Source organism: Dipodomys spectabilis, unplaced genomic scaffold (genome assembly GCF_019054845.1).
Source record: "Dipodomys spectabilis isolate Male_0828 unplaced genomic scaffold, ASM1905484v1 ptg000154l, whole genome shotgun sequence".
NCBI lineage: Eukaryota > Metazoa > Chordata > Mammalia > Rodentia > Heteromyidae > Dipodomys > Dipodomys spectabilis.
The window spans coordinates 1,994,302-2,008,651 of NW_024870831.1; the positions used below are offsets into that span (position 1 = coordinate 1,994,302).

Here is a 14,350-nt window from a genome sequence, read left to right on the forward strand (position 1 = left end):
CACTGGAAACTGCATCTATTGCAGAATTTCATAACATGCCCTCAGGTACGGAATGTTCAGAATTTGAAAATGAGTAGTTATCAGTCATCGGAATTTTGTTATATCCTAGGAGCTTTTTTTTTTTTTTTTTTTTTGTCGGTCATGGGGCTTGAACTCTAGGCCTGGGCGCTGTCCCTCAGCTCTTCAGCTCAAGGCAAGCGCTCTAGTCATCGGAATTTTGAAGAACACATATATTCTCTCCTCTTAACAACTTATTTACTTTTAAAGTTATGGGTTTCCATACAATTAAACTGTTTTTGGTTTGAGTATGAGACAGTACTAAATTGATTCTTTTTTCAAAATATTGTCAAGTATATAGTGAAAATATTGACTAGTTGGATTCAAGTTGATGGTCCTCTGATTAAAAACGTTTAATTAATTCAAATTAGATGCAAAATAGTATTAATTTTTTAAAAGTTACTACATAAAGAATAATATTTACTATATCAATACAGTGAAATTTTTTCATGCAACTTATTTTTTTAATTAATTTTATTGTCAAAGTGATGTACAGTGGGATTACAGTAATTGTAAGGTAGTTAATACATAACTTTTCAAAGGTGTTAACCCCTCCTTCATTTTTTCTCACAGTTTTCCTTCACCTCAATACTCCTCAAAAGTTCTAATGTACATTTCCAACATATTGTCTTGTGAGTATTGCTATTTCATTGGTTTAGCCTTTGTCCTTTGTCTCACCATTTTGTTGTTCCTCTTTCCTTCCCTAATTAAGGTAAATGTATACACAATACACAGAGTACCAAAATCAAATACAGCCGGGGACAAACCATAGGGGAAAAAACCCAAAGAAAAGAGAAATCACATAGTACATTAAAAACACAAACCGCTCATAAAAATCTGTTTCCATATCTTGCAGTTCATTTTGCTCAGCATCAGCTTATATAGTTATATATATGCATAACAAAGACATTGGAAAATAATAGTTTCATGGACACTATACCATGAAAACAGCATGTTAACAGTTTTTGATGGTAAAGTTGGAATTAGAATTGGTAAATTCGCGATTCTGATAAACGAATTTCAAAAGAGTTTTAAAATTATGTCAGGTAAATTTTAATTGTTCAAACTTTTTTTTTTAATTTTATTTTATTTTATTTGAGAACATACTGTACAGAGGGGTTACAACTACATGGGCAGGATAATGCATACATTTCTTACCAAGCATTGCAGCCTCCTCCTTTGTTTACCCTTCACCTCCCTTCCCAGCCTCCCCCCTCCCTCCCACCCAATCATACCCCCCCTCCTCCCCCCCACCGACATTGTAAAGCTGGTTTTGACATGACATTTTGTACTTCTCATTGTTGCAACAGGTCCACCTCAATCCTTAAACGACTTGTTTGTCCCCATCTCCTCCACATGTTATACTGACATCAAATATAGTGAAAGCAGGGGTTACACTGTGGGGGAGGGACATACAAAGCAACAAAGAAATAATCTTATAAATGCGTTAGAAACACATGCATGAAAGAAACAAAAACATTAAAATACATATTTGAGGTTTCGTTTTCCTAACATCACATTATCTGACTTTTTCCGCTTGACTCATACCTATACTAGATATTGCAAATAAGGGAAACCATGGGACCTATGTTTCTTTGGGCCTGGCTTACTTCACTTAATATAATTTTTTCCAAGCCTTTCCATTTCCTAACAAATGGGGAAATGTCATTCTTTCTGATGGAGGCATAGAATTCCATTGTGTATATATACCACATCTTCTTGATCCATTCATCTACTGAGGGGCATCTGGGTTGGTTCCATGTCTTAGCTATGGTAAATAATGCTGCAATAAACATAGTTGTGCTGGTAGCTTTAGTGTGGCCTTGTTTGTGATCATTTGGGTAAATGCCCAAAAGTGGGATTGCTGGGTCATTGGGGAGCTCTATGTGGAGTCTTTGAGGAACCTCCATACTGCTTTCCAAAGTGGTTGAACAAGTTTACATTCCCACCAACAATGAAGTAAGGTTCCTTTCTGTCCACATCCCCTCCAGCATCTGTTGTTGTTAGAGTTCTTGATTTTTGCTGTTCTAACTGGAGTGAGGTGATATCTCAATGTTGTTTTGATTTGCATTTCTTTTATGGCTAGGGATGTTGAACATTTCTTCATGTGTCTATTGGCCATACTTCTTTCTTCTTCACAGAAGCTTCTCTTTAAGTCTTTCGCCCACTTACTTATTGGGCAGTTGTTTCTTTGAGGATTTGTTGTTGGGGGGTTTAATTTTTTGAGTTCCAAGTATATTTTAGATATGAGACCCTTGTCCGTTGTATGGCTAGTAAAGATCTTCTCCCAGTCCGTGGGCTTTCTATTGATCTTGCTAGCTATGTCATTTGCCCTGCAGAAGCTCTGCAACCTTATACAATCCCATTTGTCCAGCCTTTCTTTGATTTGTTGTGTTTCCGGGTCTCTATTCAGAAAATTTCGCCCTGAGCCAAGGAGACCCAGGGTTTCTCCTATTCCATCCTGTAATGTTTTCAGAGTGTCTGCTTTGACTTCAAGGTCTTTGATCCATTTGGAGTTGATTCTGGTGCAGGGTGATATATAAGGATCTAGCTTTAGTTTTCTACATGTAGTTAAACAGTTTTGCCAGCACCATTTACTGAAGAGGCTGTCTGTCTTCCATTCTATTGTTTTAGCTCCCTTATCGAAGATTAGATGGCTATAGGTCTGTAGGTTCATTTCTGGGTTTTCAATTCTATTCCATTGGTCCTGAGGTCTGTTCTTATGCCAATACCAAGCTGTTTTGATTACTATGGCTTTATAGTAGAGTTTGAAATTTGGTATTGATATTCCTCCAGCAGTGTTCTTTCCGTTGAGGAGCGTTTTTGCTATTCGTGGTCTTTTATTGTTCCATATGAATTTTTGGATTGCCTCTTCTATTTCCTTGAAGAATGAGGGTGGAATTTTGATAGGTATTGCGTTGAATTTGTAGATAGCCTTGGGAAGTATTGCCATTTTCACGATGTTAATCTTTCCAATCCAGGAGCATGGGAGGTTTTGCCATTTTTTAATTTCTGTGTTGATTTCCTTTTTCAAGATTTTAAAGTTTTCATCATAGAGGTCCTTCACTTCTTTAGTTAAGTTAATTCCTAGGTATTTTATTTTTTGTGGGGCTATTACAAATGGAGTTGCTTTCCTAATTTCAGCCACAGTTTTCTCATTGTTGGCATACAGAAAAGCCATTGATTTTTGGGGGTTAATTTTATAACCTGGTACTTTGCCAAAATTTTGAATCAGCTTGAGAAATTTGGGAGTGGAGTCTATGGGATTCTTTAAATACAAGATCATGTCATCTGCAAAGAGGGAGAGTTTTATTTCTTCTTTCCCTATTTGGATCCCCTTTATGTCTGCATCTTGTCTTATTGCTGTAGCTAGGCATTCTAATACTAGATTGAAGAGGAGTGGAGAGAGTGGGCATCCTTGTCTTGTTCCTGAGTTAAGAGGAAATGGCTTTAGTTTTTAACCATTGAGTATAATGCTGGCTGTAGGGTTGTCATATACAGACTTTATTGTATTGAGGAATGTTCCATGGATTCCTAATTTTTCCAAAACCTTCATCATAAAGGGGTGTTGGATCTTGTCGAATGCTTTTTCTGCGTCTATTGAGATAACCATGTGGTTCTTATTCTTGCTCCTGTTGATGTGATGAATAATATTAATTGATTTGCGTATATTGAACCAGCTTTGCATCCCTGAAATGAATCCTGTTTGATCGTGGTGTATGATTTTTTGGATGAATTGTTGAAGTCGGTTGGCCAAAATTTTGTTGAGAAGTTTTGCATCAATGTTCATCAAAGAAATGGGTCTATAGTTCTCTTTCTTTGATGAGTCCCTGCCTGGTTTTGGGATGAGGGTTATGATGGCTTCATAGAATGTGTTCGGTAGTGAGCTTTCTCTTTCAATTTCATTGAAGAGTTGGAGGAGAATTGGTGTGAGCTCTGCTTTGAAGGCCTTGTAAAATTCCGCTGTAAAACCATCTGGTCCTGGACTTTTCTTAGCTGGGAGGTCTCTTATTGCTGTTTCTATTTCAATGCTTGATATGGGCCTGTTAAGATAGTTTGCCTCATCTTGGTTTAGTTTTGGCATGTCAATATTTGCTAGGAAGAGGTCCATTTCTGTCAAGTTCTCAAACTTATTAGCATAAAGTTTTGAGAAGTATTCCCTTATAATGTTCTGAATCTTGGTTGTTTCCGTGGTGATGTTTCCATTCTCATCTCTGAGTTTATTAATTTGGGTGTGTTCTCTTCTTTTTCTGATAAGATTTGCTAAGGGTCTGTCAATTTTGTTAAGTTTTTCGAAGAACCAACTCTTTGTTTTGTTGATTCTTTCTATAGTTTTTTTGGATTCTAATTCATTTAATTCTGATTTAATTTTGATTATTTCTTTCCGTCTACTGGATTGGGGTTTATGTTGCTACTCTTTTTCAAGGAGGTTTAGATGTGTCATTAAATTGTTAGTTTCAGATCTCTCCAATTTGTTGATGTAGGAGCTCAGAGCTATAAACTTGCCTCTGAGTACTGCCTTTGCTGTGTCCCAGAGGAGCTGGTATTTTGTGTGTTCATTTTTGTTGAATAGCATGAACATTTGAATTTCCTTTCTAATCTCTTCCATGACCCATTCATGATTCAGCAGTGTGTTGTTCAGCCTCCATGTGATACCGGACTTTCTTTGGTGGCTTTTGGTGTTGAGTTCTAACTTTATTCCCTTGTGGTCAGAGAGAATGCAAGGTATAACTTCAATGTTTCTGAATTTAGACAAGTTTACTTTGTGGCCTAAAATGTGGTCTATTTTAGAAAACGTTCCATGTGCTGCTGAGAAAAACGTGTATTCTGATGCTGCTGGGTGAAATGTTCGGTAAATGTCTGTTAAGTCTAGTTGATCTATGCAGCTGTTTAGGTCTGCGGTTTCTCTGTTGAGTTTTTGCCGAGTTGATCTATCTAGTGGGGAGAGTGGTGTGTTAAAATCCCCAACAATTAATGTCTTTGGATCTATATGGGATTTGAGGGAAAGTAGTGTTTCTTTGATAAATTTTGGTGCTCCATTGTTTGGCGAATAGATATTTAGAATTGTAATATCCTCCTGAAGGAAAGATCCTTTAATTAGTATGTAGCGACCTTCTTTATCTCTTCTCATGAATTTTAATTTGAAGTCTATTTTATTTGATATTAGGATTGCAACTCCCCCCTGTTTATGGGGGCCATTTGCTTGGTAGATTTTGTTCAAGCTTTTAACATTGAAAATGTGTTTGTTTTTACGGGCAAGATGTGACTCCTGCAGGCGGCAGATAGAAGGGTCTTGTCTTTTAATCCAACTAGACAGTCTATGTCACTTAATTGGAGAGTTCAGTCCGTTAACATTAAGAGATAGGACTGAGAGGTATTTGGGAGTTCCTGCCATGTTATCTACCTTCTTGGGGGCTGCGAAAACTGGGTTCTTCCTATGGTTCTTGGATTCTCAGTTTGGGTGCAGTTTCTTGGCCTTTATTGCGGTCTTGTTGGTTTTCTATGTGTAGGACATCTTTAAGAATCTTTTGTAGGGCTGGTTTGGTGGAGATGTATTGTTTCAATTTTTCTTTGCTATGGAAGGTTTTTATTTGGCCTTCAGTTATGAAGGAGAGTTTAGCTGGGTACAGTATTCTTGGTTGATAGTTGTTTGTTTTTAGGGCATGGCATACATCATTCCAGGCTCTTCTTGCTTTGATTGTCTCTGCTGAGAAATCTGAGGTGATTCTAATTGGTTTCCTTTTATAAGTGATTACCCTTTTCTCTCTGACAGCTTTAAGGATCTTTTCCTTGTTCTGAGTTGATCCTGTGTGGATTATAATGTGACGTTGGGATGTCCTATTCTGGTCTGGTCTATTTGGGGTTCTAAAGGCTTCTTGTATCTGGACAGGCCTATCTTTTTGCATGTTTGGGAAGTTCTCTGCTAGGATCCTGTTAAACAGATTTCCTAGACCATTAACTTCTGTTTCTAGGTGCTCCTCTACACCCATTATCCTTAGATTAGGCCTTCTGATGGTGTCTTCCAGGTGTTGGATAGATCTATCATATTTCTTGGACTTGTCTTGGATGGTTGTATGTTCTTTCTCTATAATATCTAGGCTGTCTTCAATCCCTGAGATTCGATCTTCTGCATGGTCTAACCTGCTGTCAAGACTGTCTACTTTGTTTTTTATCTCTTTTCCTTCTAGTTGGTCAGCTTTGATGGCTTCAAGTTCTTTGTTGAAGCTCTGTTTTAGGTCTTGTATGAATTTCTTTACTTCCTTAATTTGGTGTTCAGTGTTTGTCCTCAAATCACTTAGTTGATTGGTTATGGTTTCTTTGGGTTCCCATTCCTTCTGTTGGGTTCCATTCAGCATTCCCTTTGTGGTCTCCCTGACTTCCTTCAGCTCTTTGTTAATGGATTCCATGAATGCCTTTAGTGATTTTTGTGTGTTCTCTACCTGGTCTCTCAATTCCTGTATTACTCTTTGATTAGCTTCCTCCCGTTCGTGGGATTCCTGCAGATCTCTTTGAGTGTTCTCAGCCTGCTCACGCCATTCCTCTCTTTCTCTTTGAGTATTCTCAAGTTGTTCACGCAAATTCTGTATCAGTTTTTGAGTAGCTTCCTCACGCTTATGATATTCCTGTATAAACTTCTGGGATGCCTCCTCTGTCTCTCTATCACACTCATACAGAGTCCTTTGTACGTTGTCAAACTTTTCATTTATCATGTTTGCCAGCAGTGTTTGTAGAGCTGTTTGGGAACTCTCCTCTGGATTATTCATTATCTGTTCTAACCCCTGATTATCAGGATTGGGAATTGAGATACCGAATTTGCCATTTTTCTTGTGTTTTTCCGGCTTACTCTGCCCATTTGAGATGAAGATAGCACCAGTTTTGTGCTAGAACACTATCTTAAGGCAACCATCAACCAAAGTTTGCATTTGTACAGTCAATAGTCTACAGATACAATCTAGTTCAACAGATACATCTATTCGACATCAAACAACTATATGTTAAAGGACTTCGTAATTGTTCAAACTTTATAACAACTTAGCCTATTAACGAAATTTAAAATTGCCTGGGAAAATAGGCTTTCATGCAAAGAAATCCATGGAGACTTAGCTGAGAGGGAGCAATGTGGGTGAAGATGGCTCATTTTCACACTAAAAAAACAAACCTCATAAACCTTGCTATTAATCCTGTAGGTTCCTGCGGCGAATGCCTTCTCGGCCAGCGAGGAAGAACGACCACCACACCAGGAGTCTTCTCAGATCACACTTTATTGGAGAGCCTTTTAGTTGAAGGGAGAGCTTGAGCGCAAGAGAGCGAGCAAGGAAATGCAGCCGCTTATATAGGGTTTGGAACACGGGTCGCTTCAGGATTGGCTGTCCGCCTTCTACCGTCACCAGGTGCCACGGGATTGGCTCAGGATTTACAATGATGGCGCATGCACAAAGCTAGGGACCCGCAGCCCCGCCAAGCACTTGCCTAATATGGAGTCGTTTACCTCTAAGCTGAAAGGAAGTAGGCGCCATCTTGTAATGGCGTTTGTCCCGGCTCCCTGCAGTTCCCCCTTTTTGTTTTGGTAACAGGTAAGAGTAGAGGTCTTGCCTCTGTCTCAAAGAGAGGACCTTGCACTGGCCTTCGCCTGGGGGGCGCCTTCCCCAGTGACGACCAGGCCCGTCCGATGCCTTTTTTGCAGAGGTGGGATCTTGGGCATCAACCCACTTGCAGCCCAACGTGCTCTTCTTGAGAGGAAAATTCTTCTCAAGTGCAGTGCACTTGCCTTGCACCCTGTTCCAAGTTATCAGTCACATACCCGTCCCGGTGCAATGGGATCCCCAGATCCCTCGGGGTGCTAGGTCTATGCGAAATGATAAGGCTTAATGACCTCTCAGGGCCGACAGCCAAATTTGGGGTGAGGATCCACTCTCCAAGGCGGCTAATGCTTGCGAAATAACAACTTTGTCCCTACTGGTTTGGGCTCGAAGGCGACAGACCAACCATAGGCAGACCACGCATCCGCCCAAGCAGCAAGCTAAAAATAAACCCCACCCCCACCCATTCCTTGAACCAGGAAACAGCGGAGGAAATCCAGGACTGGAGCCCCTCCACAAATCCGGGATCCATTCGCGTTGAATTGACAATCACAATGGCAATCCGCAGCTGCTCCAGCATCTCATCAAACTCGCCAGTCCAATTACCTAAAAGATAACTTGACAATTGTTTAGACAAATTTGCAGCTCGGGTAAAATTAGCCGTCACTCCATAAGTCCGGACTGCCTCAACTAAATCCTTAAGCTGGGAGTAGGAAACCGGCTCAAAATTTCTTTCATTAGTAATTGGATTTTCAAAAACTGGAAAGGCGGCCGCCAGCTGCGACCAGGTGCTCCCTTTTATAAAGTGACTCCGCCCCGCCGGCGGGTACGGTGGGGGGGGGGGGGGCGACGGGTGAGGGCCAGCTCCTTTCCTCCTTTCTGGCTGCTGCGGTACTCTTATCGTTTGGGGACGCCACCCCCCATATCTGCCTGCCTCATACTCAGCCGCAGCCTCTTCTAAGTCTTCATTATCAGCTGGATCGAGCTGCTCTCCCTCCTCCTCTAACATTTCTTGCTCTGAGTCACTCACAGGATCACTGCGTTCTTGGTCCTGCCCTTCCACATGTAGGGCTGAGAACCGGTTTGAAAATTCCTTCAATGAAGGGTACAGGGGTCTGCTTGAGACCCTCTCTTTGTGGTCATTCCCACAACGCAGACAGGCACAGAGAACCACCAGAAAGACAAACCACAAAGGAAGCAGCAATGCAAACAACCAATAGTCCATAGTAAAAAACAGCATACCTAGGGATACTTACCGACGTCTCCTCTCCGTGTGTTGAGTTCTGGCTCCTGTTCGACCTCTTGCGCAGGTCCCGGGTTTCGGCACCACTTGCGGCGAACGCCTTCTCGGCCAGCGAGGAAGAGCGACCACCACACCAGGAGTCTTCTCAGATCACACTTTATTGGAGAGCCTTTTAGTTGAAGGGAGAGCTTGAGCGCAAGAGAGCGAGCAAGGAAATGCAGCCGCTTATATAGGGTTTGGAACACGGGTCGCTTCAGGATTGGCTGTCCGCCTTCTACCGTCACCAGGTGCCACGGGATTGGCTCAGGATTTACAATGATGGCGCATGCGCAAAGCTAGGGACCCGCAGCCCCGCCAAGCACTTGCCTAATATGGAGTCGTTTACCTCTAAGCTGAAAGGAAGTGGGCGCCATCTTGTAATGGCATTTGTCCCGGCTCCCTGCAGGTTCCCTTGAGAATTATCCTTACCCAGGACATATACTCTCACTGTGTGAAACAAGGTTGTAGAGGAATTTAAATTCAAACTTCTTTAAAAAAAAAAAAGACATCAAAATTTGTGAATTGACTTTAATTACCAAACAGTAATTCTCTGAAAAAGATAATTTGGGTCAAAATATTTAGAGAGAAAGTGCCCTCAACAATGAAAGAAGGTATTGGGTATACACTTTTCTGTTTATAATACTTTACACAATGTCTTTGCATGTGAAGCACTGAAACAAAAAAAAATATCTGATTGGATACCTCAAACCAATGGTTTCACATTTCTAAGTAGCTCACAAAATATAATATCCTTATTAACATGAGATAGTGAAGACTTCTCTTATTACATTAGCCAAAAAGTTTTGGGATCAGAAAAGAATTGAGCAAATTGAAAAGGTAATAAAAGGTGTTCTTAGAAGCCCTAACTAAGCGTATTGGCTTCAGCAGTAGAGGGATTCCAAAACTTTTTGATATAGATTTTGTTAATATATTTGCTACCTAAAGTGATTTTACAGAGCCTATTTGTCTCACTACAATGCAGAACAGATTGAATGAAGACATGAACATAAATCCACAACCAAATAAAAGAGTTTAAAAAGAGAAACCATGAAGATGTAGCAGTGGGGGAGGCCTTATACTCTTTCAGCTTCACTAGACTTGCAGCCAAGAAGGTATGATTAATTGGAAATCAAGCAAGAACTATGAGGAGGACATAGAACTAGGACAAAGAAGTATTGTCCTTTGTAACAGACACTGTTATGCAAGGTATGTGTGATTTAACTCTATTTTTCTCCATACATCTTGTTGAGCAAAAGCAAGACCAAGAGAATGTAATCTATTGAAATCATTTTGGAAAGAATAACTTTGTTCCTGGTATGTTATCTAAGGAGAGTCTTACGAGAGAAGATTAAAGTCGAGTATACATCCTCTAAGCACCTTGTTAGCAAAATATATCTTTTAGGTTAGAAGTGATTGAACCAAAAAGTGGGGGAGTAATTATTTTGTGACCCTTTAGACACAAGAAGACTTTCAAGGTAAAAGAAAAAAAGTATAGCTAAATTTTTGTGATCACAGCTTCTTGGACTGGTTTTATGGAGACAAAGTTTTACATTAGAGTTTGTCCTCATTAACATAGATGTTAGGTTTTCGTGGCAACCAAATGCAAGAGTGAAGTTTAATGGACTCTCTTGGATAAGTAAACAGCATGGTAGAAAAAAATGGCAAATAATATTTAGTAAATTATTTTGGCTAATCATTTTGCCAGAACAAAGAATGAAATATATAATTCAAAATCACTTGACTTAAAAGGATGAAGAAAGAGTAGTGAAGAGAGAGGAGAGAAAACATAAAGGACTCTTCTGTCTCCAGTGGAGTAATGGGTTCTTGATTTGTTTCTTCCATTCTATCTTCACAAGCTATCAAGCGTGCTGAGCCCTGGAGTATCCATTGCAGACAAAGAGAACTCACAGTAGAAAATATTTACAGCAGATGTTGGTGATTCTTAACTTTAGACAATCTATTTAAATCTATTCAAAATTCTCTGATACCCCAAACTGCCCTCTTTGAACAACTTTGCTTGCTTTTCCCAAGACTACCCTTCATTAACTATTTAAAATTTTGAGACGTCATATTCATCCGCTCTAGAGATTGCTGTTTGTTTGTGTTTTTTGTGTGTTTTTGTTTCGTGTTTTGAAACTAAATCTCAAAAGGTTGTGCAAGTGTATTACAATAAATATGTCCATCAAATTGTCCAATATTCCTGGATCAGAGTGACTCCTTCTATCATTCTCAGCCAGCCCCTTCTCCAAGATTTATTTCAGATTTACTACTTCCTTTATCATATGTGTACATTGAGTATTCTAGCTGTACTTGCCCCTCGTTCCATTTTTCATTCATTCTATGTCTTTCTTCTCTGGTTTCAACTTCCTGATAGTCATTCTGTTAAACTGTCTGTTAAAAAGTTGAAAGGTTTATATACATTCCATGGAGTTTCAATCCTGCTTATACTTGAACTGATGTCAGTTTATATTTCCACAGTTCATTCATCTGCAATAACAATTTGCAAGACTGGAGACGTGAAGCACCAAGACATGATTTTATTCTAATCCATTTGGAAGATTAATCTTTAGTCAACAAGAAAGTTTAAAAATGGCTTAGAATATATTCCTAACTACCAAATTTTAGAAATGGCTTTGTAAAAAGGCTTGTGATTATTTTATTTTACATGGGATAATATTTTCTACTACCTATAAGTTTTGGAAAAAGAAGAAAACTACTATGATTTACTACTATAGAGGAATATGAGAGAAAGAGAAGACAGATTTTATGTTTGTCACATCTCTGATGAGTACTCATATTCATGACTTTAAGTCATATTTCTTACTATGTTAGACAGATAGGGAAAACATAAAACAACATATGATAAGGCAACTATTTGTGACTTTTTATTAAGTGATGAAATTTACTTTATTAGCTAGTGTTTGAGTTTGAATTATGGGAGGTTGATCTATTTAACACATTCCTGGAAGGCACCTACTGAACAACACAAATGGTGGGTGGTACTATTTCTACAGTTTAATGAATGGTTGAACCTGTTTGGCATTAGTGCTGGGTAAATAAATCAACTCTATTGTAACTTGCACCCTAAACTTGAAATGATTGTAATGTCACTAATTATCATCAACTTGTCAATTGTTACTTTGGTGAATATGATTTTAAAAGATTATTTGAATAGGAATCTGTTTTCAGGAGATTAAAAATAGGTTATCATTTGTTTGTGAATGATAACATTTATATACTACAGAACCAAGTTTTACTGAAGTACCAGTATTTTGAAGCATTAACGATCTTCTCAATTAATGTTTTTGTGAATTATATTTGACCTGTAAGTCAAATTTTCCTAACCTTGGTAGACCAATTATGAATCTATCATTCTAGGAACTATTTTTTTGGCCTACTTACATTGGACTGAAATTTTTAAGTAATTATTAGGAGAGGGGTATTAAAAATAATTTGTGACATTTGTGATCTTGTTCACTCATATGGGCTGGTCATTTGTAAATTGAAAGTTTGAATTACTGTACTTTCTTTCAGATTTTGTGATCTCATATTTCATTTTAAATTGCCTTGCATTTCACAATTGCTTACTGCTAATTCCAGTGTCGTCAGGAATTGAGATGGATTTTCAATTACTTTCTGTGGGCATGTTGCATGGGCCTCGATTAGAAGTCTTGCCCTTGTTACTTGATGATGCGGGTAACTGAGACCTGGGATCCTAGGATATGTGTGTCTTGCAGAAGAATAATACCTTTTAGACATCGTATCAGCAAAATTTGTATAAAATCAGTAGGAATGCTTCAGAAATATGGAGAAAAACATTTTGGAACCAGTGAGTTAAAATAATAACAGAGCAGCAGAGTAAATTCCTTTACAGATTAGAGGAAAATAACATTTTTTTTTTTACAATGTGAGTTCTGAAGACCAAGAACACTTAGAACGTATCACAAGTTTATACAGAAGACATTGCATTGATACTTTTCATATTCTAATACGTATATTCTAAACCTAATTATTTATATTCCAATCTATTTATTGTAATATCTATCTATTTATTTTTCAAATTATCAATTAATTCTAGTAAGTTTCAATGTGTGAAATAAAATATCAGCATGTATAAATATAAAATATATAACTATATATAATATAAGAAAAAATCATATGTTTTGCAATGTTTTGTTATGGTTAGGGTATCAAAGGCAACTGTGTTTTCATGTATTATTCCATTATTTCTACCTCAGTGTTTGGTAGAGTTGGACCTAAAGCTTTACCATTTGTAGATTTACAGCCTAGAGGCAAGAGCAAACACTGTGATTAAAACATTACCAATTTAAGGCCTAATATGGAGGAGAAACATATAGACTTCTCTTGTAACTATGAAAATATTTGGTGAATGAAAGGCAGTAGTGTAAATTCCTTCCTGGTTGGATGGTAGAATAGCCAGGACATTAGTAGTAATCATGCATGTGAAAATTTTTTCACCTTTTTGGCTTTAGTCACTTTTGAAATGTTAGGTATAAAAACAATTATTTTTTTGATAAAATACCTTCTAGTCTAAACGATTCTATCTTAACTGTTCATCTCTCTATGATCTTTTTTAACTAAGATTAGTTTTGTTCCAATAAGAAAATCTAGGCTGTCAGGGTAAGATATTCTGATTGGACTGTTGCTACATGGAAGAATAGTAAAGGGTCAGGTAAACATTTGTGCCAGTATGACCTCATTTAGGAACTTTTAAGCTGCAGAAGTTTAGAAGTAACTCTTAAGCAAGGCTTAATTTGAAGCCATTAGCTCCACAAAGCTAACTCAGTTGATAAATAAGTACTTGAAAAGGATCACCTTTGGACCTAACTATAAAGGCTTCAAAGTATGATCAAATTTAAAATGAAAAATGTTTAAAATAGTCATTGACAAAAAAATTGCAAATGTGAGCAATCGACCAAACAATATAAGTTTTTTTCCAATATACACAGAATTTTAGAGAATTAAGATCAATAGCATTTTTAGGAACAATAAGGTTTCCTAGTTACAAAGAGTTAATCAAGGATATATGCCTGTATAAAGACTGCATCATTAACTACTTAAATTTACAGGATACTACATGCTTCAGCAGCCCGTTTACCCAAATTACAATATAGAGATTAACATGGCACTTGCACAAGCATGATATGAAAATGTGTGAAGTATTCCATATTTTTCATTCTTCAGATGCAAGAAATTAAAAACAGTTATTAAAAAATTGATTACACAAATGCAAATGTAACAATAAATGTAATTCATTGATCTGAAAGTTAGTTTGACATCAGTGTACTAAATCCTCAACTTAGAAAGGCCTTTACATAGCATAATCTTTACAAAACTTCTCAAATTAGATATCATTGTCATTTTATCCCAAAGAAATAAAATACTATATAGGCCTAGGATAAAAAGGAAT

At 37.9% G+C, this 14,350-nt stretch overlaps 1 pseudogene; it reads left to right on the forward strand.

The window, feature by feature from the left end:
* The first annotated feature begins 14,017 nt into the window (after positions 1-14,017).
* Positions 14,018-14,114, forward strand: LOC122118535 (annotated as a pseudogene).
* The last annotated feature ends 236 nt before the right edge of the window (positions 14,115-14,350 follow it).